We start from the raw sequence: 19,916 nt of genomic DNA, 5'->3' as shown, positions 1-19,916 counted from the left end.
ACAAAGCACAGTAATGCCATCATGTTCTAATTTAACAGCCTTTGCATATAATTAAACATACAATAGCCTGTAATCTGTTCTGCTTGTGCGTATAATTTTCAGACGCCTTTCATAAAACACCAATGGCTACTTACACATTCAAAGTAGGTTACCATTCCTCAAATGATGTTGCAATTAGGTGTTCAACAAGAAAACCAGGGCTTGTAGAGATGGCATGGAGGTTAACAACCTTTGCTGTACAACTCAAAGGACCTGAGTTTGGATCCTAACACTCATGTAATATGTCAGGTGTGGTTTCACAGGTGCCTGGAATGCTGGTGTTTATGGAATTACATATGGCAATTACTTGTTATGGAAACAAGTGGACCACTGGGGCTTGCTAAATGCCAGTCTCGATGAAACACACAGGCTCCAGATGCAGGGAGACCATCCTTTAAAGGGATAAAGCAGAAAGTGATGGAGGACACTCAGTGTCTTCTGGCTTCTTTGCTCACACACTCAGACACATACTCTTACATATACCACACAAATACCTCTTTCACACACACACACACACACAAACCATATGTTCACTAGAAACAGATGAATGAACTAGAGCCTTCATATTATTCAATTCCAGATTTCAAATAAGAATATACGCTTCATTAATTAGGAAATGCGGGCTATTTCAAACTCAACTTAATCACGAAATTTTTCTAACTTTACCATGTCATGAAAATAGTTCCAGAACTCCGTATTTTAATGTTCTTGGATATTTGACTGAACTTGTAAATATCCTTCTAAAAGAATTCATTTCAGAATCATCCTAAAATTCCTGGTCCTGTCTCCAAGACTTGCTGACACTAAGACGTGGCTGATGGTAACTGAAAGCCATGGTTGAAAATTCCAGAACAGCTCCTACCTTCACCCGGATGCTCTCATGAGTTGTTATAATTATTGTAACGAGCATGTTAACCAGTGGAATAACTAATGGAGCAAGGATGATGCAGTTTCAATAGCTGTGTGTTTGTGTGAGGGGAAGTGTGATTCCAAAGCCCTTATGGATATTCACATTTCAGCTGAAAGTCATTTATTTTTAGGAAAATATCTTTTTTTTTTTTTTTTTTTAAAAATGTCCCATTACTTGATTTAAAAATCATGATAGTGGCTTTTTCACAAGCTTTATAAATTATAAGGGAAAAAATGCTTTTCTCCTCTATGAAAATTTCATTCCCAGTAGACAGGGTTCTTTCCTGGTCAAAGCCTGGCAGGAAGAAGGAAATAACACAGTAAGGACAGCTTGAGCCACTGAGGCAGGCCTGGGCCCCCAAGAGCCTAGAGTGTTGTATGTCAAGGTAGCTTTGTGGGAATGAGGACCCTAGCAAGCCTATGGCTTGGACCCTTCTTGAGCTGAGAATTTTAAAGATCAGAAGGAAAATAAGTTTGAAATGATTTTCCCTTTAGAAGGCCTATGTGTCTTTACTGTCAGTTGGAGTAAAGTAGTAGACACATGTCCCCGATGACTCACTTCTCTTGTAGTGGGTGTGCTCAATGTGGATTTCCCAACCGTCAGCCTGACTCATGAAAAATGTTTGCAGTGCGGTTTCCTCACCAAGCCAGATGCATAAAAAAATATTTTTCCTTTGCCTCCTCATGTACGTCTGTGCTCTACATGGGGGCCTGGTGCCTGAGTAAAGTCAGATCACCCGGAATTAGACTTACAGATGATTGTGAGCTGAGAAATGAACCCTCTGGAAGAGCAGCCAGGGTTCTTAAATCTGTGAACCATTCTTCTGACACCCCCTTCCAATTTTTAGTAATTCACAGACCCACTAGATTCATTGTAGTCTACACAGTGGCATCAATCTCTGTTGGTAGCACACACACACACACACACACACACACACACACACACACACACAATTGCATTATCTTTGTCAGCTGTAGCTCCCAGAGCACATGCTGACCTATGGAAAATTCCACTTCAGTCATTACTGAACTGTCCTTCCTCTTTGAGGTTTACACCGGAGTAAGTGAGATTTACAAGATGCCAAATACAAACGAAGAAGGAGCCTTTGATTTGTTTCCTCCTGGACTATCACCGCGTGACCAAGAATTTGAGTTTTCAGTGATCCTGTAAATATCGCTGCTATTTCCTTTACTTCCCTGAATATCGTAGCAAGGAGCTCTTTGGCAAAATTGGGTAGGAGCCAGAGAACAGACACTTTCCTGTCAAACATGTAGATGTGCTTTCCAGATAAGATGTCCTCCGGAGATGCCTCTTTGGGGGGGATGACTAACCGCCACAAGCATGTTTTTAGCTCAAGGGATGGAATATGTAGTTAGTAGCTAGATTAGTCAGCTTAGTCTCCTGGCTGCAATGAATGATTCAGTGGTAGGCATGTGACATGAGTTGCTTTCATGGCCGAAAGGCTCTTTCTTCACCTCCCGATGCTGATGCAATATGCTACTAAGATGCCTGAAATATTTATGGCCATTTTGTTATCAGAAAATAGCAACAAGTAGAAGAAAAGACAGCTTAAAGAACCCAAAACCTGACACTGAATCCTAACGACGTGGTGGGTCTCAGCATAGGATAGTTGTATGAACCAACTAGACCTCTTCATTTAACCCAATCGGAGTCAAATTTTGTTACTTGTATCTCAAAAGTCCCTAGTGGGAATTGGAACATGGAAGTGAGGTGATGTTATAGTCTTTCATTGTTGAAAAAGCAGGGCAGGCAAGGTCCAAATGAGAGGGAAACAAGGGCACTTCTAGCTCATAAAGTTAGCAGCCCTCATTAAGACACAGCAAGAGCCCTTATTAAACCTTTGCCTTTGATATCCTGGATATTATGGTTTGAATGTGAAAAGTCTCCCACAGGCTCGGGTGTCTGAGCATGGTGGTGGTGTTACTTTACTACTTTGTGGAACTGTTAGGAAATAAGGCCCTCAGCTGATGGCTCTGTTTTTGGTAGTTTGTGGGACCCTTTAGGAGGATATGAGGCCTACCTGTTGAAGTATATCACTAGGATAAATCCTTGAAGGTTATATCTGTTAAAGCCTAGGTAAAATATTAAGGCTTCAATGGAATGTTAAGGCCTAGGTAACTGTTACCTGGCTAGCCTGCCATTTTGTGCTGTTACTAATATTATAAGGAAATTTTCTCATATGTTGTTTCTGCTATTACTAGGAAACTCCCATGCCTAAGTTGATTACATATTCTATTATGTTCTGTGTTCTTGGAAACCAATCTCAATAGAAGTCAATAGAACTGCCTTTGTATAGATACCCACAATAAGCTTGGACCCAAACCAACCACCCAGCAGCACTTACTGCACCTGTAGATAACTTTTATGGTATTTGCTTTTGTAGGCTGCCCTGGGATGGAGCCCAACATAGGAGAGACATGTGCACCAATATAAGAAACTATTTGAAATAAGACTTCCATTTTGAGTAGGAGTCCTAAGTTTAAGTTCCCCAAACCTCCTGGAAACTGACACCCTACTTGGCAGAAAAAGACATATATCTATATATGTGGGTAACTGACATCCTGGTTGGCAACTTAAGACATGAATGTTAGACAAGTCCCATCCTGGTTAGCAAGTTAAGACATGAATGTTAGACAAAGTAAGTCCCTTGCCCCCATTGAATACCCCAACCAATGGGAGCAGGGTAAGTGTACAACAAAGACATGTTCCTAAGGAAATCTCCAATCCCTAAATCCTGGCAGACTGAGTAAGCCATGTGAGCAAGCCAGTAAGCAGCACCCTCTATGACCTCTGTTTCAGCTCCTGCCTCTGCTCTGGGTTCTGCCTTGTTTGAGTTCCTGTTCTGACTTCCTTCAACAATGAACAACAGTGTGGAAGTGTAAGCCAAATAAACCTTTTCTTCCCAACTAGCTTTTTGGTGATGGTGATTTCATAGCAGCAATAGAAACCCTGGCTAAGATACTCTCTATCACTTATGTCAGGCATTATCCAAGCAATGAGAAGGTAACAACACGTTAGTCATCAGATAATGTCTTCCAAGACTTTTCAGTTATGGAATTGTTAGGTTAAAAAAAATCAAAATATTAGGTGCTTTTGTTTTCTTCTTGTGTGTGTGTGTGTCTCTTCATTACTTTTTTAATTTTTAATTTTTTTTACTTATTCACTTTACATCCTGCTCACTGCCCAACTCCCAGTCACCTCCCACACAATCCTTCTCCCCACACCCCTTCTTTCTCCACTGAGCAAGTGGGCCCTCCTGTTTATCCTCCCACCCTGGTACTTTAAGTCTTTTGGAGGCTAGGCAAATCCTCTCACACTGAGGCCAGACAAGGCAGCCCATATTACATAGACAGGCACCAGCTTTGGGTATAGCCTCTGCTCCAGTTGTTTAGGACCCATATGAAGACCACGATGCACATCTGGCCTAGGTCCAGCCTGTGTTTGCTCTTTAGTTGGTGGGTCAGTCTTCAAGTCCCTCTAAAGGTCCAGGTTAGTTGATTCTATTGGTCTTTCTGTGGAGTTCCTATCCCCTGAAATCTTTCTTCCCATTCTTCCATAAGAGTCCCCAAGTTCCATCCCCTGTTTGTGGGTCTCTGTGATCTGAGATGCTGAGAACCACTGTTCATTCATTTACACATGAGGTGACCATTCCCTAGGTCTGTATGAGTCAGGAAAGTAAGCTGAGCTCAAGCATGGAGATGCTCATTACTCTTTTCTTCTGAGTGAAGATGTAAGATAACCAGTTACTTTGAGCTGGTATTGTACCGACAGGGGTGTCTTGCCAGGACAGTCATTATTGTAGCCCTTTGAGTTAACTGCTGGGTAAGACTTAGTCTTCTCCAGTAACTTTCACAGCACTATGAAAGCTAGTCAGTAGGATTGAAGCTTCTAGGTAGGTACCAGCTTGATTTCTGTGCATTCCATGACTTAAGAATGTGTCATCTTGCAGACCTCTAAGGAGACAGCTATATCATATTCTTGACAGCATGCACTTCCAGCCATCCACGTCAGTATCTAGCTTAGGTGACTGTACATGGGATGGATACTCAGGTGGAATGGTCTCCAGATGGCCCCTCCTTCAGTTTCTGTCCCATGTTTTGTTTCCATATTTGCTCCCTTGAGTATTTTTGTTACTCATTCTAAGTAGAACTGAGGCATCCCCTCTTGGTCTTCCTTCTTCATGAGCTTCATGTGGTCTATGAGTTGAGTCTTCACTAATCCAAGTTTTTGGGCTAACATCCGCTTATCAGTGAGTAAATACCATGTGTGATATAGCTGTCTCCTTAGAGATCTACCAGAGACTGACACATTCAGAGGACGATGCTCACAGCTAACCACTGATATGATCAGGGGCTTCCCAATGGAGATGTTAGAGAGAAGACTGAAGGAGCAGAAAGGGTTTATGACCCCATGAGGAAAGCAAAACTACCAACCAACCAGAGCCCCCCAGGGTCTAAACCACCAGCCTGGGAGCACATAGGGAGGGACCCATGACTCCAGCGGTATATGTAGGGGAGGATGGCCTTCTCGGGCATAGGTGGGAGAGGAGTTTCTTGGTCCCATGAAAAACGAACACGGAGTGTGGGGGAGAATGTGAGGGTGGGGAAGTGGTAGTGGGGGCGGGAGGTAGGTGGGGGCACAGCCTCATAGAAGCATGAGGAGGGGGGATGGGATAGGAGGTTTCAGGGTGGTGAGAGGAAGTGGGGTAAGGGGATAAAATCTGATATGTAAATATAATACCCAATAAAAAATTTAAAAAAAGAATGTGTTGTCTTGAGCAACAGAGTCTTAGCATCAAATTCTGAAAGGTTACTAAGAATAGTGGCAATAGCATGTAATGTTTGGGGGTCTATAGAACCTCACTGACCAACCACTTCAAGAGAGATAACCCATTTCTAGCAGGAATTTTTAAAAAAATTTGTTAGCCTGTGGTGTCTAGTAGGTTCTTTGCAACCATTTATAGGGTAACTCCATTAAATTCTCTCTATATGTGCATGTGTATGTGTTTTAGGAAGTGTCTTCAGTAATAAATTACCTTTTTAGAAAGGTCTCTAGTGTTAGTGATCCTATCCATCTATCCCAGTGGCTCTCAATCTCACAGGGGTCACATATCAGATATCCTGCATATCAAATTCTCACAATACCATTTATAACCATAGCAAAACTACAGTATGAAGTAGCAACAGAATACTGTCATGGCTGGGGGGTCACCATAACATGAGGAACTGTCGTAAATGGTAACAGCATTAAGAAGGTTGAGAGCCACAGGTCTGTTTCCTCCTCTACCCTAAACTCTCTAACCTACCCCAATCTAACCCTGCTTATTATGTTATTCTCTTTAACTTTTTATACCACCTCCCCTGTTATATCTCACCTCCCCTAAATTCCCCCCAACCCCTGAGGTCTTTCACTAATTTCCCTATGTCTATGGATATTTCAAACAAAGCATACATATCCAAATATTCAAAGCTAACATTCACAGATGGGAAAAAAAAAAAACAAGGCATTTATCTTTGTAAGTCTGAGTTACATAACTCATAATGATTGTTCTCTGTTCCATCCATTTACCTAATTTCATGACTTTATTTTTTCTAACAGCTGAGTAATATTTTATTGTGTAAATGTACTTCATTTTTCTTATCTATTCATTAGTTGGTGAACTTATACGTCATTTCCATTTCCTGGTTGATGTTATTCTATAACATCATTTATAATGTATAAATGTACTTCATTTTTATTATCCATTCATTGGTTGATGAACTTTACATTATTTCTATTTCCTGGTTGATTTCAGCCATTCTGATTGGAATAAGATGCAATCTCAAAGTAGTTTTAACTTGCATTTTCCTATGGCTATATGTATAATATATTAACCATTTAAAAAATTGCTGGCCATTTGTATTTTTTCTTTTTGAGAACTCTCTGTTTAGCTCCATGCCACAATTTTTAGTTGAGCTATTAGTTTTGTTTGCTTGTTTGCTGTAGTTCTTTGTATACTCTGGACACCACCATCTGCATCATGCATCTATCAAATGCATATCTAGAAATCTTTTCCAATTCTGTGAGCTGACTCTCAATGTTTTTTGATCTCTCTCTCTCTCTCTCTCTCTCTCTCTCTCTCTCTCTCTCTCTGTGTGTGTGTGTGTGTGTGTGTGTGTGTGTGTGTGTGTGTGTGATAAAGATGCGTTTTAGTCTCACAAGGTTTCAAAAAAAATCCTTTTCGGAGTTTTGATTTTGTTTTAAATTCTTATACCAAGGAAAATTCTACAGACCACTCTTGACTCAGTTCACAAAAGCCAGTATTTTTGAGTATGGGAAATGAACTGCAAATTAGCCTCCAGTTTCTCCCAGTATTACATTAAGGGAATGATTTACTATGATTCTGTTTGGTGTTAGAAGAAAACTAAAGCAATCAAGTTTTCTGTGTGACAAGCGAATCAGTGTGCTCATTATCTGTTTATGAGGAAGCAAGAACACTGAGCAGCCCTGTGCATCCAGTGACTTATGACTGCCTCCTAAGAGCAGGGCATCGGCTGTGAACCCTGCTGGTTCAGCCCTGCAGTTTTCTGTGAATGTTTTCCATGATAAAGCTGGGTATATCATAATTTGTTTCTGCTTCCTTGGCTCCTAGCCTACAGTTCTGGACCCTGGTTCAGAAGCAAGAGCTTAATAAAAAAAAAAAAAGTACACTGAAAAATGGTCGTACACATCCATGCCTCTCACCTCTCCCTGGTTTCTTGGTCTCCATCATTCCCTGAACTTTCAGGCTCCTAAGGTCTTCTAATCAGATGTCCTCCTCCTTGTCTTAGGTTTTAAGGAATCACTCAGTGATAGGTGTCAAGCCTAGCATCCCACATCTTATATTGTGTTTAATTGCTCTGCCAGCCTCTGGAAGCTGTTAGCGTTTTTCTTCTGCTGTATATGAAGAAGCTGCACCTTAGAGAGATTTAAAACGGGATGAGAGCTGGACCCCACTTTCCTGAGTTGATAGGCTGAAATTCTACTTAGGTACTGTAAAGAGGTAGTCTGTTACCCCTTGATTTCAGCAGGACTTGTCTTTCTTTACAAATAGCTGACCATATAAAGATGTAGATTTTGGCCCAAGCACTGAGCAGATCCCGGGCCACAGCTCTGCCCCCATCTCACAGAACCCAGAGGAAGCAGGCTTCCCAGGAGCTCTAACCCGGACAGTATCTTAGGTAAGGAGACAGCAATGCCCTCCCCAAACAGGGAGTAACTGGAACCCACTAGGACTCAGGAAGTCACTCCTGGCCTGGAGCACTGTTTCCATCCTGTCTGGGCCTGAGCACTGAGCAGATCTTGGGCCCCAGATCTAGCCCCAGTAGTAACACCCACCCCACACTGTTCTGATACAACCAAGATAGGAAAGACAGGCTCCAGCGAAAGGCAAGTGCAAGAAAATAAGCATCAGCAACCCAGAACTTGGCATCATTAGAACCTAGTTCTCCCACACAAGAAACTTCTGAATTCCCCATATCACTAGGAAAAAAATTGGATTTAAAATCACTTCTAATGATGATGATAGAGGACTTTAAGAAGGACATAAATAACACTCTCAAAGAATTTGAGGAGAACACAGGTAAACAGGTAGAAGCCCTTAAAGAGGAAACACAAAAATCCCTTAAAGAATTACAAGAGAACACAACCAAACAGGTGAAGGAATTGAACAAAACCATCCAGGACATAAAATGGAAGTAGAAACAATAAAGAAATCACAAAGAGAGATGACCCTGGAGATAGAAAACCTAGGAAAGAAATCAGGAGTCATAGACACAAGCATCACCAACAGAATACAAGAGATAGAAGAGAGAATCTCAGGTGCAGAAGATACCATAGAAAATATTGACACATCTGTTAAAGAAAATTCAAAATGCAAAAAGTTCTTAAGACAAAACATCCAGGAAATCGAGGACACAATGAGAAGACCAAACCTAAGGACAATAGGTATAGATGAGAGTGAAGATTCTCAACTTAAAGGGCCAATAAATATCTTCAACAAAATTATAGAAGAAAACTTTCCTAATCTAAAGAACGAGATGCCCATAAACATACAAGAAGCCTATAGAATGCCAAATAGACTAGACCAGAAAAGAAATACCTCCCGTCACATAATAATCAAATCACCAAGTGCACAAAACAAAGAAAGAATATTAAATGCAGTAAGGAAAAAAGGCCAAGTAACATGTTAAAGGCAGACATATCAGAATTACACCAGACTTCTCACCAGATACTATAAAAGCTAGAAGATGCTGGACAGATGTCATACAGACCCTAACAGAACACAAATGCCAGACCAGGCTACTTTACCCAGCAAAACTCTCAATTACCATAAATGGAGAAAGAAAGATATTCCATGACAAAACCAAATTTATACAATACCTTTCCACAAACCCAGCATTACAAAGGATAATAGCACAAAAGCCCCAATACAAGGAGGGAAATTATACCCTAGAAAGAGCAAGAAAGTAACCCTCTTCCAACAAATTCAAAAGAAGATAGCCACACAAAGATAATTCCACTTCTAATAACAAAAATAACAGGAAGAAACAATCACTGTTCCTTAATATCTCTTAACATCAATGGACTCAATTCCCCAATTAAAAGACATAGGCTACTGGACTGGATACATAAACAGGACCCAGCATTTTGCTGCATACAGGAAACCCATCTCAGTAACAAAGACAGACTCTACCTTAGAGTAAAAGGCTGGAAAACAATTTTTCAAGCAAATGGTCCTAAGAAACAAGCTGAGTAGCCATTCTAAGATCTCCAGCCAGAGAACACAAAGGGAGGGACTCATGGCTCCACCTGTATAGGTATTTGAGGGTGGCCTCGCCAGGCATCAGTGGAAGTTGAGGGCCTTGGTGCCTGAAAGTTTGGATTCACTAGTGTTGGGGAATTTCGAGAGTGGGGAGGTGGGAATGGGAGGATTGTGGGAGCACACCCTCATAGTTATTGGAGGAGGTGGGATGGGGTAAGGGCTTGGCATCTGTGGAAGTGGAGGGCCTTGGTGCCAGAAAGTTTGGATTCCCTAGTGTTGGGAAATTCAAGAGCAGGGAGGTGGGAATGGGAGGATGGTGTGAGCACACCCTCATAGAAACTCACAGAATTATATAGATTAGACATGACAGAGGCAGGATACCAGAAGACTGGATTCCAGAATTCAAACAAAAAATTATCTTGATACTAAAATTTGTTTTGAGAATTGTATATTGCAGAATACACAGCCTTGTGTATCTACTCATCAAGCAAGCTGAGCAGACCTGCTCGAACCTCTGAGGTCCTGGAACTCCAGCTGGATACAGTGAAGACACAGCATCAGAGGATTATCAATTTACTCTTCCCCCTGCCCCTCTTCTAATATCCCCACGCCCATAATCAGCTTGAAGAAGTTAATGAAGTGTCAGTGCCCCTATTCCCTGGGCTTGGGGACTGAGGTGGTTAATATTGGGCTGTCTTTCTAGGGGAAAGTAGTGGTTTTGTTGGAACAGGGAGGATTAGCTAGGACTTATTGCATAGCCATAACCTATTTGTAGAAATATGTATAATTGTTATTAAGATGGAGTTATAATTTCTTAAGTAGTACAAAATTTACTTTGATTTCAAATTTAAGGTTTTCATTGGTATGAGTTTCTTATTGATATAAAAGTGAGATTAATATTGTTATTCTCATAGGCATTGTGCCTGTATAACACATTAACCTTTTTTAACTGATTTGAGATGGTTAGCCTGTGATTTAAGGGCCTATTACAAATTCATGGCTCTGAGTTTATTGTTAGGGTGTTTTCTATATTTTATTTAGACATAGCTGAGAGGAGTTAACAGACAACAGTCCAGATTGCTTTACATGGATAGTTGGTTTTCAAAACATCAGAAGTCCACAGAATTGATGTTACAAACATTTCTGTATTAATGTTCATTTTGATTAGAGACCTGTCTGCTCCTGACAGCTTCCTGTTTTGGATTCTAAGAAGAAATTGAGCATCTTTGGAGTTACTCCAGTTGTGGTGAGACAACCACTAGGCAAGAATTGCCTCTTTCCATCTACAGACAAACTACTGTCCAGAAAAGGACACACTTGCAGAATAGTCTACTGATTATATCTGCCAAGATAGAATAATCAGCCCTTAATATTTCTGCATCACTAGGTCTGTCAGATGATCTTGGGCCAGAAGGCTGAAGATAGGATGCTCCAATGTTTTGTAGTATAGGAACTGTCCAGGTGTTCAGTGGTCTCTATAAATTGGCTAAGTTTTAGAAACTATGCTTTGTGCTTCCCATAATTTCAGTTAACTTGGTCATTCTGGATATCTGACGGTTTTGAAGACTTATAGTCTCATAGTCAATCCCTATTTACTTTGAGAGAAAAGATTTGAGAGGATGGTTTTCAGCTGACATTCATTCTAAAGCCAAGAGAAAAGCCAGGTTCAGAACTAAGTGTTTTAGTTAGGAGAGATGACAGAGGTTCTGGTTAGTCAACAAAGTGATGGACTGGGTATTAGGACTATCTTGTACCTCACTGGTACAAATTGGCATAATTATTCTCTAAATGTATTTTGAGAGAAAAGTTTTATTTTAACAGGAAGGGTGATATGTAGGAGGAGCTAAGGTGGGAGGAGTAAGGAGAGGAAGAGGAGGAGTACGAAGAGGAGGAGGAGAAGGACAGGAGAAGGAGGAGAGGAGAAGCTAGGTGATGAGAGAGAGAGAGAGAAAGAAAGAGAGAGAGAGAGAGAGAGAGAGAGAGAGAGAGAGAGAGAGAGAGAGAGAGGCAGATGTTCGCGTGTTTCTGCCAGTCAAAGATAGTTGATATATCTATGTTGGGTATTGGGTTACACTTCTGATTATATGGGCATCTTGTAATTGAGCATTACCAAACTTATAAAGCCTTTGATTAACATTAAAAAATTGTATAAAAGCAAAAAAAGATGTAGATTTTAATTAAGGTTCAGAATTTTTGTCCTTGTAAGTTAAAGAGATCTCATGCACACATATGCTAGTGCAAATAAATGGTGCTTTATTGAAAAGAGGACTGCAAATATCCTAGGAAAGCCCCATTTTAATATCCAAGTTGCCAAACACCTTTGACTGTTTATCTGCCAGTATGAAGTCTAAATTATAATTATTATGATTTCACATAACAATCAGGGCCATGTAGGAGAAAGCATGCAGCTGCCTTGTGATAGGTCACATGAAGACAACATGAGATTTTTAAAATATAAAAAATGTAGAAATGTAAGAAATTGTTATGAAATTAAATGTAGAGCTCAGCTTATTTTTATAAAGTTTCTGACTGCCCAGATTTGGAAAATATCTGTTCCTCTAAAGATTGAAATGAGTTAAAGATTGTTCTCTTCAACTCAAAACAATGAAATTATTAATAATAATATTTAATAAGTAGAGTCCATAGAAGATATAGCTCACTGGGGCTCTAGGCATTGGGATGAATTAATGTTGTCTCTCTCTCTTCTTCTCAAGATTTATTTATTTATTTAATGTATATGTGTACACCATTGCCCTCTTCAGATACACCAGAAACGGGTGTCTCATAACAGATAGTTGTGAACCACCATCTTGTTGCTGGGAATTGAACTCAGGACCTATGGAAGAGCAGTTAGTGCTCCTAACTGCTGAGCCATCTCTACAGGCCCCTAATGTTGTCTCTTGAGAGTGGTTCAGCTCTTAGAGAAATTGATTTGTAACCCCATAAGAATGGATTACCATAAAAAGAACAAGCAGGAGCCTCCTGTTCTCTCAATTCTCATTTGTTTCTTTTTCATGAGACTGGTCCCCTTCCTTCCTACTTCTTTGCCATGTTGTGATAGACAGGAAAACATCGACAAGATGTTAGCATTCAAACTGCCAGAATGCTTATGCACTTTATTAGTTATTCAGACTCAGGTATTTTGTGATAGCAACATGAAACCGTCTAAAACTCTGCTTGTTAGAAGTTAAGCTAAATGATTTAAATTCTCTTTGGTAAAGTTCCCAATCAATTTTATGTTGTTTATATTCCATTGCATCTTATTTGAACACATTAGAGAGAAATATGGAATATAATATGATTAGCTTTTTAATAATATTACAAAATATGACAATTTACTCAAAAGTTAAAAAACATAACTCATGAATTTGTTTTTATTTTGTTTCTACTGGACACCAGGCATACTTAGGAGAATATAGTCTAATGAGAAAATCCAAAGATAAACAATTCAACATAGCGAGGATACAATAAGAATTAAATGAGAAAGGAAGAAAAAAGATGACCAATACTAGCTTACTCTTCAGAGGTCCAGGAAAATGTTTCAGGAAACTTGTTGCTTCTCAGGTCTCAAGGCACAGTGGGATTTAATTAAGTCGGGAGGAATCTTAGACAGAGCCAGATCATGTAAAGGCATGACTCCATATTTAAGGAAATGAAAGTAGCTCATCGTTATTGGAACTTACTGCAAGAGATAAGGTAGAAAATAATAAAAGCTGGGTCAAAGCAGAAGTGGTGTTAGAGAGTCTTGTAGCTAAGATTCATAATTTGAACTTTTATATTAAGATCAATACACAGTTATGAAAATGTTTTCAGTGGTGAATGAAGTAAATTTGTCCTTTATTAAGATAACTTTTGACTTGAAGAAACTTGGAGAGGGCAAGTTTAAAGGCAGCATTAGCTACTATTGGAAAGAAAGATTTGATGACCAGAAGAAATTTAATGTGGGTCAGGGCTGAGCAGGCAGCATCTGGGTATCAAGAAGTGGATAGATATAAAGGGTATTTAGAAGGACTACAAGCCTTTCAGTAGAAAACCATACATTTAGAAGAATCAGAAAAATACTCTAAAACCAAAAATTTGGTTTCTATAGGCATGGATGCTGGCAGGTTGAGCATTCAAAAAATAGTATTAACTGGATCAGAAAAAGCCCACACAAATTTCTGTCCTTTTGATATTATCATCTTTCTCTTTTACTCATTGTCCAATAAGAGACCAGCTGACACATATGATCAGTGAACCTTTTCCTCTAATTCTTGAGAGACCCTTCAACCCAGAATATTCACTGATAGAAGTAATTTGGTTCGTGTGCTACAGTTTAACATTTCCTGATCAAGAAAAAATGTGTTTCTCAAATTAATAACTGTATACAGTTAACTAATAACTGTATACAGGGCATAAAGTGTGTCAGTCTACTCCATTAAGTGTACCATGTTTTGCATGTAAATTTCAATGACAACCAGTACCTCTTACATTTTTAATACTTTATTCACTGTTTGTGAGTGTCCAACTTTTTTTTTCTAGACCCACACATGTCATCATAATGGGGATGAAAGGAGCCCATCACTTCTGAGTACCTTAGATCTCTGCTGGTAGTAGAACCCTCTACAGTTCCTCCTGGGATGAATATTGTTTTTCACTTATCACATTGGGTAAGAATGGAGATACAGGTATATATGTGCATCAGTAGGAGAAATTGTGGAAATTTCTGAGGATTCTATGTGGCCATTCACAGTGTAATAGGGCAAACATTGTGAAGTTTTTGCCAGGTGCCTAAGATAACTGTATAGATGGAGACTAGGGAAGTAGATAAACTAAAATTCAGTGTATCATCTAGCCATCAACTACTCTACCTGGAGTCCTTGACAAAGTCTTGAACGCACCAGCTCTGAAGGATTAGATACACATTTAACAGTTCTCACAAACTCTTTGTACTTCACCCTACATCTTCTGTGAAATGAGCTCACTGTGGAGAAGGACTGGGAGGAATGTTCGGTATTTGTGTACCTATTTTAGATGTCATTACAGGGCTATTTTTCCAACAGCACTTGGCCTCCCTTTTGATAGGCTTTACTCTAAATATTGAGACTGGAGGAAGAGTCACAAATTTCCACTGTGGTAACTGATACCACACTTCTCACTTCTATATATTCAAAAATAGAATAACACAAGTCACCAACCTGAGTCAGCAGTCTAGCTGTCTCATGTCCAAAAACACTTAGCTGAGAGCAAAAAATCCTGTTAGACCTTTAGAGTAACACTCTGGCCTGGTCATTATAGGCATGATGTCAACAACAGCTCTTCTAGTTAAATGACTGGAGTCTCAGGCTCTTCTATTCCTATCACTCTTAGTGACAACGTAGAGTCTGGTTTTATGGCGGTCCTTTACACAAAGAAAGCTGCCTCCATCAAACGACTGTCAGTGCCCCTGTCACCAGCATATACTTTGTATCCCTGATTAAGAAAATGTCCTCTCAGTTCATTCAGTGACAGCAGTTGAAAGGCTTCCAGACCTTACATAATAATTAAACCTAAGCCCTAACACCATTATCCTTCTTATCTCTTTATCAGTACCATACACCCCAACACCCTTGCCTCATTTACTGACCGCCATCATTCTCTTGAATCTTTCAAGGACTCACCTCAGATTCCTAATGTTGACCTTAGACTCATCCCAAGAGTTTTAAGATCAGCTTAAGATGTTTCCTGACCTTGAGAACTAAGTTAAAATGAATTATTCTTGTATGCAAAATAGTCCCTTATCCACCTCTCTATCTGCCTTCTCCATCCCAGGTCAATGTGCTTCAGATCTACTCCTCAGATCCCTGCATATCTTTTAAGTATAAGATTATTACCCATGTAACAGAGGTGGTACCTCTTCCCTGACTGTGTGTCAAGACGTGAGATCTTAATGTGAACTAATACTATAGTGAATAGTGCCTTACCTGATCCCATTTATCTATCTCTGGGGAAGGGTACGCTGCTCTCGGAGGAGAAGAGTTTGCTTCAGTCATCCAGGAACCGAGGAATTCAAGGTTCCTAATTGTTACAATAAGCTCCTCAGATACGCTCAACACAAATCACAGGATCCCACTATCTTTGCATCATGGCAGTAACTGTAGCTGAGGAGTCCTGCTAAAGCTGTGGAGAGATTTTCTACCTAAAGCTACATTCTGGAGTTATTTTTCAGTACATCTTTCAGGAAATGAGTCTCCTTTCAGCTACTACAGAATAAATCAAAATGCTCAAGCAAGTCAAAATACCCAATCTACTACCCGAACATCACTTCAAATAATCTCAAGTGAAAGATTTAATAACTTCATGCTAATATTATGTCATTTCAGGCCAAGGATGACCACCATTCCACCTGCTATAAGATGTGAAGTGCTTTTATGTCACTGAGTAAACCAGCTTGAAAATCTCACCCAGAAGGCTTGATTTATAGAGCCACTCTTGATGCCAACTATTTTCACCCTAACCTCCTTAAAGAAGCACAGCTTATAACAAGGGGCTTGCAGAGAATCCCTAAAATCAGGAATGAGTAACATAGGGGGAAGAAGAGATATAAGAAAACAATGTGAGGCTTTTGCTCACACACAGGGTATTTCCAAATATGACTGATTGCTCAAGTCTGTGCACCCAATCTTGCAAAATCATTAAAAGAAAAACACTTTGTATTTCAGCATCATCTATTGGTCAGAAAATGGAAGCAGACCTTGGTTATAGTCAGATTACTCAAGAGACGGCAGAGAGAGGTTTGAATTGGAAAGGCAATACAAGCCAAATGGCTAAATGTTCAATGGTGCTCAGACCTTTAGAATACATTGACCCCCCAGATAGGTTTCATCTGGCAGGTACTGAATTTAAATATATGTATACAAAAGATGAGTGTTTCTCACTTGTAACCACCTCTACTAGCCACCACTATATTACATCCAGCAAACTCCACACATTTTCTTTCTCTTTCTTACTCCTAAATGTATTTTGGCTCAAAACCTATGAGTCTTGGATTATCTTCTGATAACAAGGCAGGGTGCTGTCAGCAACTGCAAGCTTTCCGGCTGACTGGTTCTCAGAAGGGAACAGATGAGAGTGACTCATGCCTCCTGAAAAAGGTGGACAAAGGTTCTCTGCATTCTCCCCGAGACTTCCAGCATAGGGGAACAGAGAAGCAATAGGATTCGTGGATTTGCAGAACACTGGGCACATGGTGGAAAGACAGGAACCCTTTCTTAAGAAATCACTGTTTTTTAGAAGATTAAGACAAGGCATTAGATATGTTTAAGCAGCTTGTTCAGTAAAGATGTTTCATCATTGATCCTATTAGCTATAATGATGCTGTGCCTGGATCTATTCCCTACCATTTCCCTTGCTCAGAAGTGGCTTACAACTCAGAAATCATTTCCTCTCTATTCCAAAGGCAACATAAGAACTATAGTTACTGTATCATCAAAGCTGAGCTTCGAGGTTATTATCCGCATACTGATAATAACTTCATGCTGTTAAGTGAACTGTATTTGTAAAGGATATTGGATTTCTTGAACTCATTTCCAGGCAGACAATGGATACTTTAGACATCTTATGAAATTTATATCACAGACCTATCTGAGGCTCCCTTTATGTCAAGTCATTGCATCAAGCTCTCTTGAAGGAAAGAGCTAGTATCTGAGCACTAGCATGCTGTGCTGGGACTCTAGTAAGAAATCATTTGATGTTCTGGAAAATTTTGGCAGAACATCACGGAGAAAAGGTAGGCCTCAATAAAGAAGAAATGACATTTCTTCTGAGTCTAGAAGATAACTTAATCCTGACTCTGAAGTGATGAGATGGGATGGCAATTCAGAGCAGTAAGTCAAAGACATTATGTGGAACTTCTTGTCCCATCTAACATCTCTGCCTTCATGGCACTTGCCAATCACCTCTCTTAAGATGCTACTGCACCTTCATTAACAGTTCATAAACTCTGTCTGCATCAGAGTTTATGCAGACAGAGTTTATCAGTTTATCAGAGACAGGTCATGCCTGCAAGTAGCAACCTTGATAGTGCCTTGAATTAGGTGCGTGGGAATTGATTGACTAGGAACTATTGTTATAATGAAACACCATGGCCAAAAGCAAGTTGGGGAGGTGTTTATTTGGCTCACACTTCCACATTGTTGTTCATCATTGAAGAAGTCAGGACAAGAACTGAAGCAGGCCAGGAGCTGATGCAGGGACCATGGAGAGAGCAAGCCATACTTACTGGCTTGCTCATTATGGCTTGCTAAACCTGCTCACATAGAACCCAGGGCTTCCAGCCCAAGGATGGCAGCACCCACAATAGGCTGGACACTCACTCAACAATTACTTATTAAGAAATGCCTTACATCTAGATTATATGGAGGCATAGTTTTCAATTGAGTTTCCTCCTTTCAGATAACTCTACCTTATGTCAAGTTAACATAAAACTAGCCAGCACAAACATCTATCTCTGGATATGAATTCCTAAGTATAGCATCCCACTGTTGACATCTATCAGCAAAGTGACTGCATGCCCTAGATCTATTTTCACATTTATTAAGGCTAGAATTTCAATGGTCAGGAACAAAATTCACTCGTCACACTCCTCTGAATGTGTGGAAGAAAAATTTATTTGAAGAGCAGTAGATGACTAGATGAATAACTGTGGTGGTGATGAGGTATATTCTTCCTGGTGGAGTATTTAAAAGTTCCTGCTTGGGCTGATTTCATAACTGATAAAAATTTTCACTTTCCCTCACCCTGTGTTTTAAATGAATGATTCTGTAGTCTGATGTGCACAGCTGAATTAACATTATTAACAGATATTTACAAATTGGTGCATGGACTCTGCAACTTACATTAGACTTTCTAAGGTTGGTCTGTAGTTTACGAACTCCCTAGAAGGTTGTATGGTGCAGCCGGAGTTGATTGCACACTTCCAGAACAACAGAAAAGGGAAAAAGAGAATTTACATTCAGTGAGCATCTCATCTTATTGGCATCTTTCATGATGGGGGGGTGGTGGTGTTTGCACACGTATGCGTATGTCTGTGTCTCTGTGTGTCTCCGTATGTATCTGTGTGTGTTTCTGTGTGTGTGTATCTGTGTGTGTTTGCATGTATGTGTTACTATGTCTGTGTGTATGGGAACTTGCAGTGGAAATTACTTTTAGAGGTACATCCCACTAATTTGCATGAAATGCCTTAATAAGATGCTTAAGAGGTAAGTCGTCCCAAGAGCATGCATGAGAAACAAAGTAACATTACACACATAAGGAAATAGCTTGGCATGAATGGGATAAATCAAAATTATTAGAAAATAAAGAGCGAAGCAATGAGGCCGAAAATTTCTCAATCACTGGAGTCCTGAATTCTTGGAGCTTGAGGGAAGCATTCCTGTTACTCAGAATTTGAGGGATTCCTCCCCAAGTGATTTAGGAATTCAGGAATCAGGCACAACAGAAATGTCTCTGTGATGTCTGATGCACCCGTTGCAATGGGTGATACTGTGATGCCTGACGCATCCATGGCAACAAGGTGGTATTATGATGCCTGACGCATCCATGACAATGGGTAGTACTGATGGAGATGATATGAGACACTCTGAAAGGTCAAGTTGCTCTGGTGAATCCTGTCTCTACCTTCTGTGACTGAAATTACAACATGGACCACTATGCCCATGTAATATGTATATGGATACTGGGGATTTGAACTGTGTTCCTCATAGATGGCTGGCACATGCTTACCACTGAGCCATCACTGCAACTTCAAAGTAATCTTTTATAAGAATGGAAATTTATCTTTTCAAAGTGTGGAAGACACTGTCACATGGGGACAGATGAGAATTTGTGGTGAAGCACGTGGCAGCCATCTATGAGGAACACAGTTCAAATCCCTAGTATCCATATACATATTAGGTGGGCATAGTGGTCCATGTATAATTTAAGCCACAGAAGGTAGAGACAGGATTCCCCAGAGCAAGCTGACTAGTAAGACTAGTCACGTCAATGAGTTCCAGGCTTGATTGTTTCATTGAATAATATTCTCAGATAAATAAATAAGGATATTTCTTGACATTATTCTGATGTTCACATGTACATGTCCACACCCACACCCATGCTCACATGTGCACACACACACACACACACACACACACACACACTGGAAAA

General features: G+C 40.0%; 1 long non-coding RNA gene across 2 annotated transcripts; it reads left to right on the top strand.

Annotated features, from left to right (window-relative positions):
* Positions 1-8,038: 8,038 nt before the first annotated feature.
* LOC143436892 (uncharacterized) lies at positions 8,039-19,865 on the top strand. 2 transcript variants are annotated; one of them, XR_013106659.1, is made up of 3 exons: positions 8,039-8,169; positions 14,274-14,401; positions 16,094-19,865. It is a non-coding gene; the product is annotated as an uncharacterized LOC143436892 (long non-coding RNA). The 2 variants fall into 2 exon arrangements; XR_013106658.1 differs by lacking the exon at positions 8,039-8,169 and adding an exon at positions 10,496-10,998.
* The last annotated feature ends 51 nt before the right edge of the window (positions 19,866-19,916 follow it).

The sequence above is a fragment of the Arvicanthis niloticus genome, chromosome 23, assembly GCF_011762505.2.
Source record: "Arvicanthis niloticus isolate mArvNil1 chromosome 23, mArvNil1.pat.X, whole genome shotgun sequence".
Taxonomy (NCBI): Eukaryota; Metazoa; Chordata; class Mammalia; order Rodentia; family Muridae; genus Arvicanthis; species Arvicanthis niloticus.
Note: the sequence above shows the minus strand (reverse complement) of the source record. Positions and strands in the feature narration are given on the sequence as shown.